General features: G+C 27.8%; 1 protein-coding gene across 9 annotated transcripts in view; it reads left to right on the top strand.

The window, feature by feature from the left end:
* The first annotated feature begins 12,395 nt into the window (after positions 1–12,395).
* Positions 12,396–20,513, top strand: part of LOC112603766 (voltage-dependent calcium channel type D subunit alpha-1) — a 37,812-nt gene continuing 29,694 nt past the window's right edge. For 2 of the 9 annotated variants that reach the window (XR_003115177.1, XR_003115178.1), the window contains exon 1: positions 12,476–13,008. The gene's annotated coding sequence lies outside the window, so the exon portion shown is untranslated. Of the gene's footprint in view, positions 13,009–20,513 lie in introns of all 9 variants that reach the window. The other 7 variants (XM_025352503.1, XM_025352501.1, XM_025352506.1 and 4 more) reach the window with 6 other exon arrangements.

Here is a 20,513-nt window from a genome sequence, read left to right on the forward strand (position 1 = left end):
CATGGAATTATCATATTCCGGTTTTATTGTAAGTAAATACTCAGAGTTGATTTGACATTTTTGTGTAGTATATTGCAGGTGTTCACTGTGACAATAAAGTTTAAAACACTATCAATATCCAATATTTATGAAATACACACAAATGGGTACAGGTATAAGTATAATATTATATGTTTTATTCTATCGGACAAACATCATAATTCATAATGTATTTATGTTATACAACAACTGAACGATTTGTAAAGATCTCTCTTATGTAGGTAGGTAGTTGTTATATATTACTGTAAATATCCTAACCTGTATAATACCTGTGAAAAAAATAAATTACGAACGTTTTTATCGTTTTCGTACATTTATATGTTGATAGTGTATTATTATTACTCATTTTAAGTGTCTATCTATTGTGCATACATAATTTATATCATAGATGAATGTAGGTATATATGTATAAGTTTTTATAATAACTGATGAGATAGTGCACGTCAGTTATTATTTATTTTAGAAAACATAAATGTCATTATTATCGCAATGCCGTATGAAAAAAATATTGACCTTATATATTCTTATATAATATTCTATAATAAAAAAAAGAAAAAAAAAATGTCACTCGAAACAACCTACGTGAATATTACGGATTCGTTTGAAATACCTACTTTAGATTTGTTCAATGGCAGTAATTCCAGTTTTGAGCGTATTACCTAATTTATCGCATTTTTGTATACGTATATTACCGTATTCGATAAGTATTTGATGTATATAATGCTGAAAATAATTACCTACTGTCATTTTAACTGAAAAAATTTCAACTTTATTGTAATTAATTAAAGTAATTAAAAACTATTTGAGCGTGTGGTCATCTCCGAGTTCCGATAATAATATTATATTATAATGTTGTGCATAAAAAATATGTGCATTTATTATAAATATATTCACTTTGAAATGTTGACGCAAACAAAAAATTGAGTAACCTCGTTAAAGGATTTAAAAATAAATTTGACATTAAAAAAATCAGCAAGACATTTTGTAATAATATTTAATGTTCTTGTTCTTGTATTTCAAGAAATAATATACCTATAATCTCCTATACCAATACTATATTATTTTATCAGACTAGACATAATAGTATAACATATATAATAGTTTTATTATTATAAAAAACAATTTATTCACAATATGAAAGAATTTCTATATTTATATATGTTACATTTAATTTATAACTTTGGTACCTATAATCTGTATATTTCATACATGAATAAATCTTACTCTGCTTATGATATTATAGACAGCAGTTTACTAAGATGTTTCAAGCCAATATTATTTTAATATTTAATGTAGTCCAGAGAGCATATAAATACATAATAAATCATCGGTGAAACGATTTCTATAAGCGCGAATTAATACTATAACAAGAATAACGTAAATCCGTAAAAAATAAAGTGGTTTTTATATTAAAATTAAAATCTTGTACAGAAAATTTTTTTTATTTATATCATAATTTCGTAAGAGATGGTTTTCAATAAAACAACTTTACCATCACTTGCATAATTTTACAAACGAGTTACTATTATCCTTGTGCAGTTTAAATGTATATTTAATACTATATATCTAAATTATATTTAGAGTTTTTTTAGAACATGTAGAAGACAAGTTTTTTTTAAACATAAACAATTTTATTTTAAATTCTTTTAGATTCAAATGAATTCAACTGTGGAAAATATCGAAGATAACTAATACACTTATTTTTGTAGGTATTTAATAAATGCAAGGTATGGCCTTATTACTTTATACACATTTATATTATAAAAAGTACAAAATTCAAAAGACGGAATTTTGCTTTTTATTCAATAAAATGGAAATCTGCCTTATACATAAATGTATATTGGTCTCATGCGATTTCGCTAAAGACAGGTTTTAATGTATTATATCTACTTAAATTTTCAAATTTACATAATTTAACAAAGAAAGAAGAAAAAAAAAAATAAAAATAATCTTGTTATTTTATTTTTCATTCTGACCAATGTTTTCGAAATGTATTTATACTACATGATTATCTGTGATTGGAAATTATTTTATAAATAAAAAACTGTAAACCAGGATTGAACTTTAAAGCAATCAATACTTGATAGTATACGTATATAGTAAGTGCTATGTATTGTATATAGTATGATACAATAATCGCTAATATGATGAATATTACCATAACTCTAAAACCACTGATAAATGGATTTTCGTTTGATTTCCCGTAAATTACTATTGTTCTTTGGGAAACAAAAATATGTCTCATTTCAGATTTAATTCAAATTGCTTTTCAATTTTTTTATGAATAAACCGTTATAATAAAAAATAAAAAAAAATAAGATATTTATTTAGAACATTTGTTTTCTACGAGATAGTACCTATAATGATTAATAATTGAAAAATTGCCAAATTCACTTATTTCCACTATTCGCTCAATAATCCCACTCATCGATCATTGTCATAAGCGTGTCTTTTAAATTATTTCACAGCTTTGGCCAAAAGTAATGTTTTTGTGTTTTTGGGTAGTTCTTTACAAAAAAAAAAAAAAAAAATAGTTTCTATTAGTTAAATAAAACACAAAAAAAAAAAATTCATAAAAATTAGTTTTGAGTTAATTTAAATTTGCAGGTCTGACCATTGACATAATGTCCAGACACGTAAACTCGTCTATATGAACATGATATAATATAGCATATAATATTATGCAATAAACATATAACATAAATGGAACGCTGCAAAAACATTAACAAAATAAAATTAATAGATGAGTACATTCATTTATAGATTACGTATACAAATAACTTGTTATTTTAGTTCAATTTAAAATATATGTTTTTTTTCTATAGCCATTTAAATAATAATATGATGTAGGCGATATACATTATTCAAAAGATTTAATGGTTGGTATTTAAAAAAGAAATTTTCCAATCATTATGTTTTGAAATTGTATAATAGGATTAGATTGATATTAAATATTAGTTTTAAATTAAATATACAATCTTTTTTCGTATAAAGTACAAAGTGAACATTTTAAATGTTTAAATATTTTATACATGCCCACTAAAGAGAATTCTTTAGTATATATAATTATTAATTTGTATCATACACGAGCTAATTTATGGATTAAAATTAGCTTTAATTAAAAGAGTCAAAAGCCATTAGCTTTATACTTATTAAATAAAAGTTACATTTCAAAAATAACTTTTACTTGTCACATCTCAATATATCATTTTTTTTCACTATTTAATAATACAAATTACAAATTTATATTAAAATTAAAAGCATAAGTTCATTGAAAGCCTGCAGTAAATGAATTTTAATTTAAAAGAATTTTATATTCATTAATACATAAAAAAAAAAATATGAAGAAGAAGAAAAAGCTTGATTTGATTTTGTAAAATGTTTATTATATTATTTAAAAAAAAAAAGAAGTTTTTTTACTAATATTTAATATAATCACGAGATTATATATTAAGTATACATATTATGAATTAACTATTTATGTTTTATGATAATAACTTATTTTATTATTTTTAATTACGTATGTACCTCTTTGTGGCTCTATTATCAATAAGTATCCTTTGAAAATAGGAGTATATTTTCTTTATGATCCAAAAACTAGGTAAAAAATATAAAAAAATATTGAATTCAAAGTCGGTAGATTAAACATGGTCCAATTATTAAACACCCATTTGATAGCTTTTAAATTTTATACTAAGATAACCTCAATAACTAAAAATTTTAAAATGTCGTGAGTTTTTGGGACCATTGATTGAGACTATCTTGTATTCATTTTAATTTTGTATATAAAACCATTAATATTTTTATTGAATTTATCAAAGAATAAAAATATCTAAAAAAGTATAGGATCTACACATAAACAATACTTTCAACGATAACAGAAATATTATGTAGGCAGATGTTTTATTCCAATACAGCATAGTTTAGGAATAATACTAAAACCGTATTTTTTTTTTTAATTTTATGGTTTGTATGAGATAAAAAATATTTTTTAAATATAAATGCAGTATAATAATACTGTACTCAATAGAATTCTATACTATAATAGGTATCGTGCAATTCTTTTTTAAGTACTGTATCATATGCATATGGTGATTATTACTGTGGTACATTTTGAAATATCTAAATGTCGAATTTATATTTGTTTGTATATCATCGACACTATATTTTGTCATTCAATTTTGAATTGTACAACTATATAACAATCGGGAAAATACAGTGCAATGCGACATTCTGTATGTACAATTTTTAATAATATGTAAACCGTCCATGGTCAACACTTTCTAAATCAAATAAAGATTATACTTTCGGTAAGTGTGTGCACTGATAATATTCAAATTTATATCAACAATCTATATTATTTGATGAATATTATACCGTCAACATGTCACTGAAGATTCTTAATGTCATTTTCTTAGTATAAAATTCGTCGTTATCTATTTACGTTAGATTTTTTGATTGACGTAGTTGTACTTCGCTTGTTTATTTGATAAAACTGAAAAAACATACGGAAACAGTGATAATAACATTTATTATTAACAAAAAAAGTGTACACATAAATTTAATTGGATACTCAAGTTTCTTATATAGAAATGTAAGCAGCTTATGTATTCGCATTATTTTGTATGACATTAATGAATACAAACTGCAAATATCCTTAATAAAATAAAAATAATATTTTTTTTTAGAAAATAATGTGAGTAATTTTCATTTATGTTTGAAATTGATAGAATCTGAACGATTTAAATGATCTTATAATTTACTTCATAATTAAACATATACTAAATCTATATATTAGGTACTAATATTTTGTTTATAATATAATATACGAGTACCATCATTAATTATAATATTATTTTTACGATGATAATCTAAATATTTAAAAAAATTATGAAAAGTTTTAATTTAGTAGGTTCGTAACGAGATATAATATTGTTCCTATATATATAGTTTGGTTCAATCAATTTAGCTAAAAACTTAAGTTTTATGTTGAAAAATGAAAGTAACAGAAATTTTATTCGACTGTCTGTATTAAAGATCAATTGAAAAGTATAAGTAAAAAGTTTATAAACTACCTAGTAATGTAAAAGAAAAGTTATAAATAACAGGTATATTATTATATACACATATATTGTGTATTATATATATACTATACGTGATCAGAAAATACGAACAACGCACAACTTTATTTCATACAATAACTCAACAGAAAAAAAATATGAAAAATAATTTATTTTTTTATGTTTAAAATTGGCAACCACGTAAAATTACATTGAACAACGTTAGGGATTTATAAAAATGCAATTTATTAAAAAAATTTACATAAATTAAGAGTAATTCTATTCTATAGAATATTGTATAGACATCACAAATACTTAACACATTTATACTTTAAATATGTACTTACAATAAGTTTTTGGAATCATTATATTTTCATGTTCTTATTTAATACTATTGATTACTACAAAACTAGTTATGGAGTTACCAGTTTCAATGTGGAAGTGTCAAAGGAACTTCATGTAACTGGTGCAATATGGAAAGGACGTTCAGAAATGACCCTGACGGCATCTAATTAGTGACAAGGTAAGTAGTTCATATTCCCTGTGATGCTCTACGTAGGTATCTAGCCGTCGAATTAATTATGCAATTAGTATTTTTAAATCATATGTAGATATATTTTTTAAATAATATTAAAACAAATTTTGATTTACACTTATCAAAATTTGAATTTCAAAATATATAAATTATTCAACCGTGAATTATGCTTTTTCAGATAAATAAATGGAATAAATTATTCATGAAAATAATATGATTCAAAATAAACATATTAAGACATTAAAATCTATTTTCGTTATCAAAATCACATAATATCGAACGGTATTCGAAATAAAAATTGATAAGCTAAGCCTTTTCTTTTATTTAATAGCCATTAGTATTAAACTATGATACCTCCACAATTATAAAAAGTAAGACAAAGAATAATTACAATTTATAATATATCATATAATAAAGCCAGCATCTAATATAAAAGAAATTATAATACTAATAACAGTTATGGATTTTGTATTGAGAATGGAGTAGAGGTTAAAAGAAATATTGTATGAGATTTATGAGAGTTTATTATAATTAAAGCGTTAAGCTTGCAGGGCAATAAAATAAAATATGGAAAAGGTATATTGTTTTATCAAAATGAATAAATCAGACTGAGGTATCTCACAAGAAGAAGGGAAGATATGATTAGATGAAGATTTTGCCAGGTTGTCAGTAACCTCGTTGCCGTGTATCCCAGTACGATTAAGAATCCAGAGAAAATTATTATTATAGTTTAATTGAAATAGGGTGAAAATAATAGTGATTTAATTCGAAAAACAAGTGGATATAGATTAGAGCTAAATGGGTTGGCATTTAAGGCTAAAAGGCACAACATGGAGTCTGAGGCAATTAAATAATTATCAGGGGAAGCTTAGCCTATTTATGTTATTATGTATATTTTGCTTAAAAGTTTGCCTATATCAAACCCCTTATGACGATACGTATAAAATAGGTACCAAGTATAAACAGGTGATTCGATTATTTAAATCGTATAAAAATTGATTATAATTTTAATTTATAAAATTTCACAGTAGTAAATAAATATGTAGGTATTAATAATTAGGCACTATTTTATGAAAAACATTAGACATACATATTAATATTATTAAATGACTTTTCAATAACTCTTAATTTTATACACAAGTCATGAAAAAATATATTCTCAATATTTACTTTTTTAACATGCTGTAATAAAAAAATATGGTGTTATCTTAATAAGTTTTATCGATTTTATAGTTTACTTGCTGCGTTATACTACTTAAACCAAACTTAAAACGAATCTATCTTAAAATCGTTTTCCGTTTTTTTTTTATTTTTTAGTTGAAATTTATGATACAGTGGTTATAGTGTTTAGTTTTATGGTTTTCCACTTTTTAACTCAGAACACGATGTAAACAAACTAAGAAAAAAAAGATAAATAAATAAATAAATAAATAACAACAGACAGATTTAACTAACGATTAAAAGCCGACGAAAATCAATAATTTTAAGGTTGGTATTCGTTTTTTCGTTAAAAATATATCCACAATAATTAAATGATTAAGAAAGTGAATCATAAAAATAATTGTTGTAATGCGTATATGTGTTCATACGTATTTTTATTTGATTTTAAGATTTGTCGTGTTTTTTTGATAAATTTTCTACCGATTACAAAACGAATATAATATAATAATCTGTACTCAACGACAACCGTCATTAGAAAGACAACAAAATATTTGATTTTTGCGGGTCATAACCAAATGGACGCGTGAGCCACCATAACACAGCGACCTATAGGCAAAGGGTTCAAAAAAAAAAAAGAAAAAATAAATGAAACAATAAACACTCTCCGAGTCTCGAGGAATTCTCGAGGCGGATTTCAGTTATTTATTTATTTTTTCCTGTCTCTGGCTGAAATGAAAACACACGCCCGGCCGTGCGTTCGTCGTTGACCTCGCGTCGTGTGGTATTTTTGTTTTTCTAACTCTGTCGTTTTACTAGGCAACAACATAATATTGTGATACAGTTAAGTTATGCGTCTGCACCACTGTTCGCGCGCAATGACCGGCAAAAGGAAGATCGTTTGTAAGCGATCGGCCGCGAAAAGGTCGGCCGACCGTTGCGCGAGGCTGAGTAGGATCGCGGTGGCCAACCGCAACGACAGTTCCGAGTACGGTCTGGTAAGTGGCGGTGCAAGAGGAGTACTGAAACGTGGCCGCCGATCGACGAAGCGGAGTCGACACCGCCTAAGCGGCGACACGGACGATGACCGCGGTTACGAAGAAGAATCAGACGACGACGAGACCGAAGAAGAGTCAGACTCGTCAGACGACGATCCTTTGTACAGCGTCGACGGAGGCGTCACCATCGCGGGTGCGGCCAGACGGAGCGGCGGTTATTACGGTCGCGGCACCCGCGAGCGGAGGAGTAGGAAGAGGAGCAGGAGCAGGAGCAGGAGGAGGAGGTCGACGGGTCGCGTGGCGAAGAGGAGAAGAAGGAGGCGGCGTAGCAGCCGCGTCTTCGGGGGCGACGGGTCGTCCGCCGGTGAATTGACCGACGACTCCTCGGCCGCAACGGACAGCGGAACAGGTCCGCACAGACGCGCCTCGAGGAGCAGCCGCAGAAACGGCGCGGCTGGGACGGGCATGGTCGGCCGCGGCGCGCGTAAGTCATCGCGCTCTGCGTCCAGTTCCAGTCCCGTATGAACTGCGCAGGACGAGATGATGGTGCGTGTTATATTACCGTTCAATAAAAAAAAAAATAAAAATATTAAATTTCCGTACGGTGTAAAACGTTCTTTTTACCAAATCGCCACCAACTCGACTTTTGCCGACACCACAAAGGTGTGTGTACTGTGTACCTAGTCACACGGACACTTTTATATTATTATATACACGTATGCTGTCCATCGGTAAAATGGAGTATTATCGCATCACGTCTGCATTTTTTTCGATCGAAAAGCTTGAAGTTTTAATTTATGGTTTCTTCTCGTACATTATACAGAGCGTTTTTCTTGCTCTGTTTAAAAATTTAAAAAATATGTAGGCACAGTCTGTTTTTCGCGTTATTAAGCGTTTGTAAACGAAAATAGCGATTTTAATTATTATATTCTCTTATAAATTCAAAAAACAATATTAATTGCGGAGATTTACATTTTAAAACTTTTCTACAATACGTTATTATGAAATAATAATTTATCCCACGAATCCATTCCGACATTTAGGTAGATTACCTATATAATATGTATATGAATTTTAGGTTAATAGGTAACAAAAAATAATAATAAATGGGTATAATATTATAGTTATATGTGCGACGATGTGTTTGGCAAATATAATAGTCTAACCTATGTTATTAAAAGCAAACAATAAACAATAAAATAGGCTTATTTTTAGAAATAGAGATGCGCGCCGTACAATAAGTGAATAACCCATGATGTATCTAACCAACAACACAGCTGAGCATATCAAAAGTTTCTGTTAAAATATTATGTTAAATAAATTATTATTAACATGAATGGAAAATTATAATAAAAAAAAAAAAAAATGCTATAATTATACATGTCACGTGAACAAATTGTTATTTAAAGTTTGTGACGTAAATAAAATACAAATGCCGTGATGCATAAACAATCACTCATTTAACTAATCAATAGTGAACTTATAGTCCCTCAAACATGATTGGTCCTTTACATTTTAGTGAACCATTAAATTAATCGTCCATTATTTTACGCATCTCTGCATAAATAAATAAATACCTATACAGATATACGGGTGGATTAAGTAATTCCGACTAAACAAAATAATATATTATTGAAATAACAGTAAATTATTAGTGGATACTGTGTTGAAGTTAAGTACCATATAAAATATTGATTCATTTTAATAATTATTATTTTATAATTTATTTCGTCTTAGTATTTATAAAATATAAATTATAAAAAATATATTATAATAAATTAATAATTCATAGCAAATCCTTATAAAATTAAATGCATTAATATTTATCAAATATTATAGTTACTTATTTATTTAATATATTTCATATGTTTGATTTTTATCGGATGAATTATGATAATAATTAACAGTTATACATATTTTGTAAAGTTGATGTTTCTCTCTAATAGTGTAAATCATAGTATTGAATTTTCCTACTATTATAGATACTACTATAGTTAATTATAGTTGTTAAATTTTGATTTTACGTATTTATTTTTAATTTTATCAGTTTTGAAATTGTGTGATTTTGATCATAAATATAATTGTGCATAAATTTAGGTTTATAGCAGTGGGACTCTGTTTTGGCGGTGGCTGCGTTAAATAACAAAACATCATACTGTCTCGATACAATTTGATTCTCGGGCCTTATCAATATTAGTGACTTTTTTACTTAATTGCAAAAACATAATATACTATAATATTGTGTACTTGTGTATATACAAGTAATATAATATATTATATTACAATGTTATTGGCCATCTATAGAACACGACGATTATTTTTTATCAAAAAACAATAAAACACATGAAAGAATAAATTGGGAAATTTTTTTTACGTTGTGGTAGATGAGACTACGAATACATGGGGTTAATATACAAGTATGCTAAATTTACTTTAGGTGCTCTAAGTAAAAATTTTATTGGGCAACCTTATATTTTGACATCTAAACGATTGATTAAAAAATAAATGATAACACGACTTGTCAATTCATTAATAATTTTTAAATTATTATGAAATCTTGTAGATATGTTTCATGCGAATGATGTGTAATGCTCTTGTTGACAAAGATTTTTACCTTACAATTTGTTGAAATCATTAACATTTTTAACATCATTCTATATTTTAATATAAATTATAATACATTTATATATGTTACACGTAACTTGTATGGCCTACATTTGCAAGCGTATTGTTGACAAAGTTTTAGAATTATTTCCAAATACCTATTAATAATTTAATCAATTAAATAATGGTAAAAAAAAATTAAAGCAAAATAGAAAATAAACTTTTGCCTCCCAGTCTAGTAATAATTACAAAATGAAGGACATGGCAAGTAGCCACTTTATATTACACGGAAAGCTTTTTGAAATTTAAAAGGTAATACATAAAAGTTCGCAGAATACAACTTACAATGTATTTAAAAAGTTCTTGATATTACTAGACACAAATCAATAATGAATGAAACAATATTTGTTCACATTCTGAAACTAAAATGCGCCTTATGAGAGTTTTACTTTAATTAATGAACTAGAAGAAAACAATTAACGTCATTCCTGGGTCTAAGGAGGTACCATTAAAAATCAAATCAAATAATTATTTTTTTAAAAACGCCGAACTTAAAGTATTACACAAAATTAATAACCTCTTGGCTCTTAATAGGTTAGTTGAATCAAATTGACCAAAGCATAATAATATATAACTACAAAAAGTCATTTAAATATATTCAAATTGCTTTAGTTAATGTTAACGACCGTTTTCAATTTACAAGCATTTATTAACAAGTAGATACGTCGCTCAAAATATTTAAATTATTGAATAGGTACTATAGATACTTAATAATAAATTAATTTTAAGTAATACAGAATGAAAGTGCATTTAGGTGAATAGACGTGTAATTAAACTTTTTCTATCAATTAAAATTAGTATTTTTTAAATATTATATACAATTTCAATTTTGTTTGTATTTTCATAATTTTTACTGAATATTAGTTACTCATATGGCATATTTCAGTCCTTTTTAGTGCATCCGTTCTTCACCTAAAACTATCTCGTATAATGTACGTGGTATTATATTTTGTACTATACGCGGCAGTGAGTGATGGTGCGGATAGCCGATAGGCGACAAGAGCACGGAGGACTAGAAAGATAGTTAAATCTGTAGCTACCGTTTCTTGACAGTCTATATCTATAATACAATATGAGAATCTTGGAAAAATATTGACGATACGGGTACACGTTCGCGTACGACCATTCGGGATTATTTCGATCGTTGATAGAATGCACCGCATAATATATACACGCCTAATAATAAATAAATAATAATATAATTTAATGCGTGCTGTGATATTTATCGCGGCACACGAGTCGACGAGCCCGGCGCGGCGGCGGCGTGCGGTATTTATAAACCGTCCGGTAGGAGTTTATTAATATATCGCCGTTTAATTCCCAATACGTCGGTGCTTGGAGGGAGCTCGGGCTAACGTCGTTCGGTTCCAGACGTCCGTCTCCAGATCGGCGTAGATGCTCAGCGTTTGCGTCGTCGTCGTTGGCGGCGGCTGTGGTGGTAGAGGTGGCGGTGGAGGCGCGAAGGGATGCGAAGTGCCGTGCGAGGCGGCGGCGGCGGCGGCGGTAGAAATTCGAAAAGAATTCGTCGAAACGTTACGATCGCAGCGCATGCGCACCGCGCACGCATAACGTTAGCGGTGGTGGCGCCAGCGGTGGACACCGGCGTCCACCCGCCCGCCGGCGGCCGAGTGGTCCGGAACAGCAGCAGCAGCAGCAACACAGCCACCGTAACGGGGCCACCACCGCCGCCGCCGCCACCGCCGTCATCGTCACGGAACGCGCGAGCGCGGGCCCAGCGGCGAGCGTGTTCACCCCCTCCTCACCCATCTCCCCGCCGTTGCCACCACCACCACCACCACCCACGTCCGCCGCCGACGGATTAACGGCCACCCGATAGTTTTATTTAGAACTTTGCCGCCGCGCACTGTTGCGTCGACGACCGTTTTGCAGTTGATTTTTCGTCCCGTTTTTCTACAATATTAATAATATAATATCACACACGGCCGCCGTCGTCGTCGTCGTCGTCGTCGCTGCCACTGCGCCCCGTCAACAGTAGGATACTATCGTGTAATAAATAAACGATGATAACGATATTACAATAAAATACGTTTACATTTTTTTTACTGGTATGGTTCTTAAAAAAAAAAAAAAAAAAAATAAAAAACGTAATAAACCGACCGTCGTTTCGTTTACACGCAATCGTATTGCAGGACAGGGCGATGAGATGTCCTGATCTCGCGTTCGGTTTTTCCCGCCGCCAATTATTGTGATTCGTTCACGCTCGTGACGCGCGGACGATCTTCTCCTGTACGACAATAATAATAATAATAATATTGTCATCGTCAGCGCCCGTTGGACGCGATCGCGCGCGCGCACACGTCCCTACTCAGCGTAACGCCGTCGACGGTCGTCGCGCCGCGCACCCTCTATCGCTTCCTTCGCCTTCGTACGCGCGCCGCGATATTATATTGGGCACTTGCCGCCGTACGATCGTCCGCGGCTGACGCCACTGCATCAGGACCGCCGGCTAGACGACGACCACGACGACGACGACGACGACTACTACGGTAGAGCTGCAAGCCGTCGCTCCGCCAACTCGCCGTTCCATAGAAGGGTAGGCCAAGTCATCGTGTGTTATTTTTAATTTTTTTTTTAATTACTGTTTTATCTATTTTATATTACAACCATCGCCACCTTAGCGCCAATGTATCGTAATAATATTATCTCGCAAACAGCAACGGCCAACATTCGTTTCTTCGGTTTTCCGAATTTTATAAGACTATTATCGCTGTAGGTACCTTCACTCGGAACAGAAACTGCACGTCGTACACGGTTATCTCCACCAGGCCATGTCGGGCATGATATAATATAACGATTATGAATTATGATATCGTTTGAAATTTCCCCTTGGCCGTCGTTTCGCGTTATCTTGACGACAATAATAATTATTAAGATCATACATTCGTCATTAGAATATTCTCTATGAGCGAGGTATAAGACGAGAAGGAAAAAAATTGCATAATATATTGTGTTGTGTCTACCCGCCGCGGTAGGTTTAGATGATGATTTTTCGCGTGTTTGTGCACACGCCGCGAATTAGTATTAGATTTGCCGCGTGCGCATGTCGGCCCCGAGTCCCTTTTGTGCGAACGCGCCGAGTCTTATCACTGATAATTAGGTATTTGAGTATCTGACTAAAATACTATGCTGTGAAACTTCCGAATAGCGGACACTCTAGATCACCGAAATTTTGTCCACCATTCTAAAGTGTCTTAAAGTGTTAAAGGAAATTTTGCAGTGTAACAAATTATATACCTAATAATAAAAATAATTATTTGCGAAAACAACTCGAGTGGGATATTAGGTACTACCTAATAAATAATAATAATGTTTTATGTACTCAAACATTTAGACGTAATCACACGATCGAACTGATACCAAAACATACAAAATAGTGATATTTTACCGATCCAACAATAATAAAAATAATAATATATAATATGCTGCCATGCCGATACGCAATCGATCACTCCACTCTGCGTTTTTTTTATTTTATAATCCCGAAGATATTTCGTTTATTTCCGATTTCTTAAAATATTTTTAGTGTATATTTATGATTCTCGCCAATGCTTGATCGTTTACCTTTTCCCCACTACTTCCGTTCAACAAGATAACCCATTGATATTTTTATAATACGATGTGGATTTAACTATACTATTATCATCGAAATTCATGATGTAAAAAAAAATATAGTTGTAAGGATGAATGACATTTATATTATAGGCTACATTTATGAAGGTTAGTCAATATTTAAAGATGTGCTTACGTTTACTCACGACATATTATCATAGTTGTGTTTTTAATGTTGTCTCAGAATTTATTCAGAAGTTCGAAAAAATACTTCCGTAAGGTACCTACCATCCTGATTTAATTTCGTGTCTTTAAATGTTTTTGCATGCAACTTTAAGCTTTATTAGTACCTATCGAATACAATTTGAGAAAAACTCCATAGAAAATCTTGCTTAGCTATAAACCTAACATAATATTACCTGCTACGTATCATGATTTTATTTTTTAATACAAAAATGGCACAAGTGGTTTTATTCGTTATTACCGATTAAACAAACTTGTAACTAATATTATATTTTTCAATAAATTAGTTCATAGTTGAAATTCGTCATATACCTAACCTAACTTATATTTATAGTAATTAAAAGTAGCAATTGTATTTAATATTTTTGATTTTATTCTAGACAAAGCGAATAAAACTAACATGACTTACAATTATTTATTTACGAATCAAGTCTTAAAATTTATTTTACTAATTAAAAAAAATAGTGGCTTAAAAAAACTTGAGATGTTTATAAACAATAAAGTTTGTGCAAGTTTTAATATACTTAGAAATTATAATTTTAATGTAATAATATTATTATTCGATTTATTTAAAATGTTAATTAGATAAGTTAATTTTGTCTTGTTTATTGAAATCACATGAAAAATCCAGAAAATACCATTGTAGGTAGATAGGTACCTACTAGAAATTTAATTTGTAAAATTTGTAAAATGTAAGAGTTCAATAATAAAAAAAATTCATGGAACTATAATATTTATATTTTTAATTGTAAAAAAATTCAGTTAAAACTATTTTTCGAATACAGTTTATGCAAGTTACTAAAAAAAAAAAAAATAATATATGCTTATATTTGAAGTATTCTAGTAGAATTAACTGGAGATACATGTAGCAAATACTATTGATTATTGAATAAAAAACACAATAATATTACAAGTAGAATGAAATAAACATTTTTATGTTTTGAAAATATGAGTAAATAGTAAAATATAAAGAGTTTTATGTTATGATTAAAAAAATAAGCAAGTAATATTTTTATATTTTGTCTTTATTGTTATAACTTTTTTCAGGTGTAGTTTATCATGTTACTGTTTTCCATTAAAATTGGATTATTAGTATAATAAAAGGTATATAAATTATCATATAATAAAAATTACAAACTGTTTCATCCTGTCAATATTGTAAACAGAAAAGTCGATTTTGATATATTTAAGATATTATATAATATACTATAAAGATAGTTACCCAATAACAATATTTGTTTTCAATGTTTACAAATTATGTGTATTCAAAAAGTTACTTTAATTTAAAACAAGACATCGTTAATTCGGAGTATATAAAAGTAAACTACCTACAGTGTACACTGTACAATACTTACTTAAAATATTTATAATTATTTTTTAAAGCTCTGTTATAACTTAATACTTTTAATAGTTATCATAAAACATTCAAATTACGATATTAAAAATAACCCACACTAATTTTTTGTACAGATTCTCATTCTATTTTGTTAAAAATATTTTATTTCTATGAATATCGTGCTATTGGAAATACGAAAATATATTTTTGAATCAATTTAGTGGCAACGTAAAAAACAGAAGTACCGAATTATTAAATCGGTATGTATAGAACTACATTTATAAATAATTAATTTATAAATTTTAATAAAAATTATTATCAATTGAAATTATAACATAACAATTTTATTATTACAAGTATGAAAAAAATATTATTATTTTAATATATAATTTATTAGGACACTGTTGAATTTTTAATTAAAACAAAATATTTTCACCATTATTTGTGTTTATAGAAATAAATAAATGATGGTTAGGTACAATTAATTTACATTAGATTTGGTAACAGTTAATATTTTCTTACCTAGCTATTATTGTAAAATAAGATAACTTAAATTATGCAGTGATTATTAAATTAAATTAAAAATAATATTATCATAAACCATTAAATCATTTATTTGTATTCAAGTATTAATATTACTCCAAGAAATAAGAATAAAATTGAATATACTTCAAAAAAGAACTTAACGCATGACTCACTACTCTCTGGGCTTGCCATTTGGCAGCTGGCACGGAGTATTGACATTTTAAATCTAAAAGCAATGAATCATCACATTCTGAATACAATTTAATATGAAGATCATCTACTGATAATAAAAATTATATTGTATTTGAAAAACAATAAATAAAATAAAAATAGTTTTAGAGTGATTTTCAATACAATCATGCAAGAAAATATTAAATTGGTGTGAATAACTTCTATTGAAAATATCAAATCTCCATAAATTTTGAAAAATATTTTCTACATAAACTATTGTTTTTTAGTCTTTCTTATATACTTGATTTTATATGAATGTATTATATGTAGGTTGATAATAACTTGTATCATAATTATTATTGAAAGTGTTTGTGATTTTAGACACAGCCCGAATGTGTTGTCTTTATCTTACAAATAAGCAATATACTGAATATGAGTTCTGAAGTTCCAATTTTGAATTTTTAGCTTTAATACTAGTTAACTGATCTATTATTAAACTTTTAATAAGAAAACATTATTTATGTTCTCTTGGTGGTTTTGTACAATATTTTAATTTTTAAGTAAGTTATGTGAATTTTTAAATTTTAATAATTTACATATTCACAACTTGTTTAAAAATTAATGTATCGTAAAAAATTACGTAGAAGACAAAAATAGTGTACTTACCTTTAAATCTTGTTATTATTTAATTCGTTTTCATATTAAATCTATTAAAATAGAATGGAACTACTGAACATACATTTTGGTATGTCATGCATTAATAAGACAGACAACACATACGAGGTCCTCTTAAAATAAAACAAAATTACTTTTAAAAGATTACTAAAAACATAATTTTATTTTTAAAGAAAATTTAAAGTTTGTTTAAATAAGTACTTATATGTATGTTAAAAAAAAAAAAAAAAAAAAACAAATAAAATATGTATTATTTTATGAAACTAATATACATATTAGATTCTGATCGGAGCGATGAATGTATTTGTTTTGTAGCGTGTGTGTTTTTTTTCTGTTATTATTTATTTAAAAAGTAAAAATACTTTAATTTTTAATTCCAAAGGTGATTTTTGATAGCAAATTGGATTTACTTGGAACTTTAATGGATCAAAATTAAAAAATAATCAATACTTTCAAAATCGCCAAGAAAAACAAGATTTACTCCATAGCAGTTTTTGACAAAATTTATTTTTTATTTTGTTATATTTGTTATAATTCAAAAACAAATAATCGTATAAACTTGAAAGTAGAAGTTTTCATTAAAATAAATTTTTTTTTGGGCTATTTATGGATATTTAAATTGTTTTTTCTATAAATTTCAATTAAAAATTCTAATTTTAAAGTGATATTGTCTCAAAAGTTAATTATATTGATATAATAGGTATACTTTATACAGTATAAATGTATATTATTGTAATAATTAAATGTTTATATTATTAATTATTATAAATGCAATGTTTTCAGCAAAAATTGAATCAAATTTCCATAATACTAATGGTAAAATAAATGAATTTAATAACTATATCAAAAAACATTCCGTGTAGTATACTTAGTGATATAGGTTGACAGACCGTCATCGCTCAAAATTGTTTTTCATGTACAATGACATATCATGTGATATATAATCATTGTATTCAAATTTAACACATCCATTACAATGGCCCATTCGATAACAAAGCGATTCTCACTTGTCCATCTTTTTTTATTTTTAAGCTTATTTGTATATTCCTCATTAAAATTGTACGGCTATAAATAAAATGAACAATACAAAAATAAATTAAAAAATTTGAATTTGTTTGAATAAGCTGAAAATCTAATTTAAGGACCCACAAATAATAATAATAATAATAGTGAATAAATAATAAATTTATATTTAATGAGTACTTATCTATATATTACTAAGATTTTTATAATATGGTATTAAATTCATTTATTTTAACAAAAATATTCTATATTATTTCATCGTAAGTACGGTTTTACATAAATGGTAGGTATTTACATTATTTCCATTTAATACATACAAGACTATCAGAGTTTAATATTCTCTATGGACTAGTCGGTAAAAGTCACTTCATTCATACATAGCAGCGTTTTTTTTGAGTATCTCTAAATGATTAATTTAGCTCCAAAGTTATTTAAAAAAAATACTGTTATGAATTTATGATGAACTAATTGTAACTTGTGTGTATGTGTGTGTGTGTGTATGTGTGTAGTGTGGTGTAGACTTTTTTTCATGCAAGTTTGTTTATGGTGAATCGATTTTTTCTTGCCTAAAGGCTAAAATAATATATGCATAACTTTCAATATTATACTTCTTGATATTATTTTAGAAATTTTTAGATCTTTCAATAGACACGCCCTGAAATTAAAGTCATGTCTATAGTAATTTATTCATTTCCAGTATATAGTGTATTTGAAAGGGTGGTAGAGGGCAACCTCCCCAAGAGCTTTCTGTTTAAACTTTAAACCATATCTTATATTATTTTATTAGTCTCTATGTTAAATTAATAAATAATAATTTTTTTTTCAAGAAAATATTTTATCATCAAGTTGTCATGTCAAATGTGTACAAATTATTAATTATTTATCTCAACTTTGTCTATTAGTGTTGCAACTACCATACGCAGTTTTTACGCTTCTAAAATCTAAAATCGAATGTATAATAATATGTATAGTTTCAATTTCTATAATATTTAATGCTAATATTATCTTAGCTTCATCATTGAGATAAAAAATAATGGTACGATATCGGTTAACAGAGGTTTTATTATTTAATATTTAAAATTACATAACTTTATTTGCTGATCTATTAACAAATTTTCAAGTACAAAATAAAGAGTTTAAAATTAATTTTTAAATTTAAGTTATTTTATATTTATGCACGTACTTTTTATCGGACAAAGGATTCCTTTTCCACCAGAAGTTAACACTCAAATACATCCTCGTCAATTTAAAATCGGAAATATTATTAAAGAAGAAGTACTGCGAAATAATATTAATCAAGTAAAATACTATGTGGTAAAATATTATCCTCATAATAGAATAATTGTATTCGTGATAAGGTTATCGCAATATAATATTAAGAACAAAAATAATTTTAAATTCTGATAAGAGCAAGAAGTGTATTGATTTTACAAAATGTCTGCTATATTATTTATTTGTATTTGTTTATTATTTGCAGAAGTACTGTGGTAGGTTTATGTGATCCATTGTTCTGTATTTTGCGTATTCGGGTGTATATGATATATTGTATTATGTATTTGTATTACTTAACTGAATTTTTTTTTTTTTTTTAACATATACATTTTGAAAATATTTGATACGTGCTTGCGGGCACATAAACATATATTGGTTTTTTATCTTTTGCCATTTTATTTTCCTCGTACACACAAAAAATGTAATCTATTTTTATTTTATTTTTTAGTTTTTTATAATTTAACAAATATACTTTATTGATAATTTCTCAGAAGTAAATTATAGCGGCTCATTAAAAAATATAATTTTGAAATTTCTAAGAACATATAATAATAAGTGAATGTTGCTGTAAAGTCAATTATTGTTACTTTGTTGTAATTTAAAAAATAACACTAAAACATACTTCAGATTTTTATTTAATTATTATTGACCAATTTTTCTGGTCTTTTTTAATGAACTATGATTATTTTATTAAATTTGCTTGTATTTACACAAAGATTATATTTTATACGGACTATTAGATCTTGATTTACGATGTTATATTTATCGAAATTTTTGATATAAATTATATTAAGATGTATTATTTATTAGTTTTATATAATTATAGTGAATTATTCTACATCGTTCTATATGTCGAAAATTTCTTTCAATTGATTTAAAAAATATTATAGTTTATAAATATATAAATACGATTCCTTTTTTTCAAACTACATTTTCATTAATGAAATAATGCACCTATTATTTATTAAGATTCTGTTACTAACATTTTTAAATATGTTATATATTTATTATACATATATATAATATATTATTAACTGCAACCGAATTAAGTCCGAAAACAATATTAGTTTTAAATTTTGTACGAATTGGGTTCGGATGTATAAAACAATGTATTCGAATTGGATCCGTGTATTATTCATTGTATCGTTGTAGTAATATTAAGTACGAATATAATATGAAGTTTTTATTCCGATTTTAAAGTAGTAATTCTCACAGTTTTATTGAAAATTTGGGGATAAATAAAT

Source organism: Melanaphis sacchari, unplaced genomic scaffold, assembly GCF_002803265.2.
Source record: "Melanaphis sacchari strain LSU unplaced genomic scaffold, SCAv2.0 Contig110_pilon_pilon, whole genome shotgun sequence".
Taxonomy (NCBI): domain Eukaryota; kingdom Metazoa; phylum Arthropoda; class Insecta; order Hemiptera; family Aphididae; genus Melanaphis; species Melanaphis sacchari.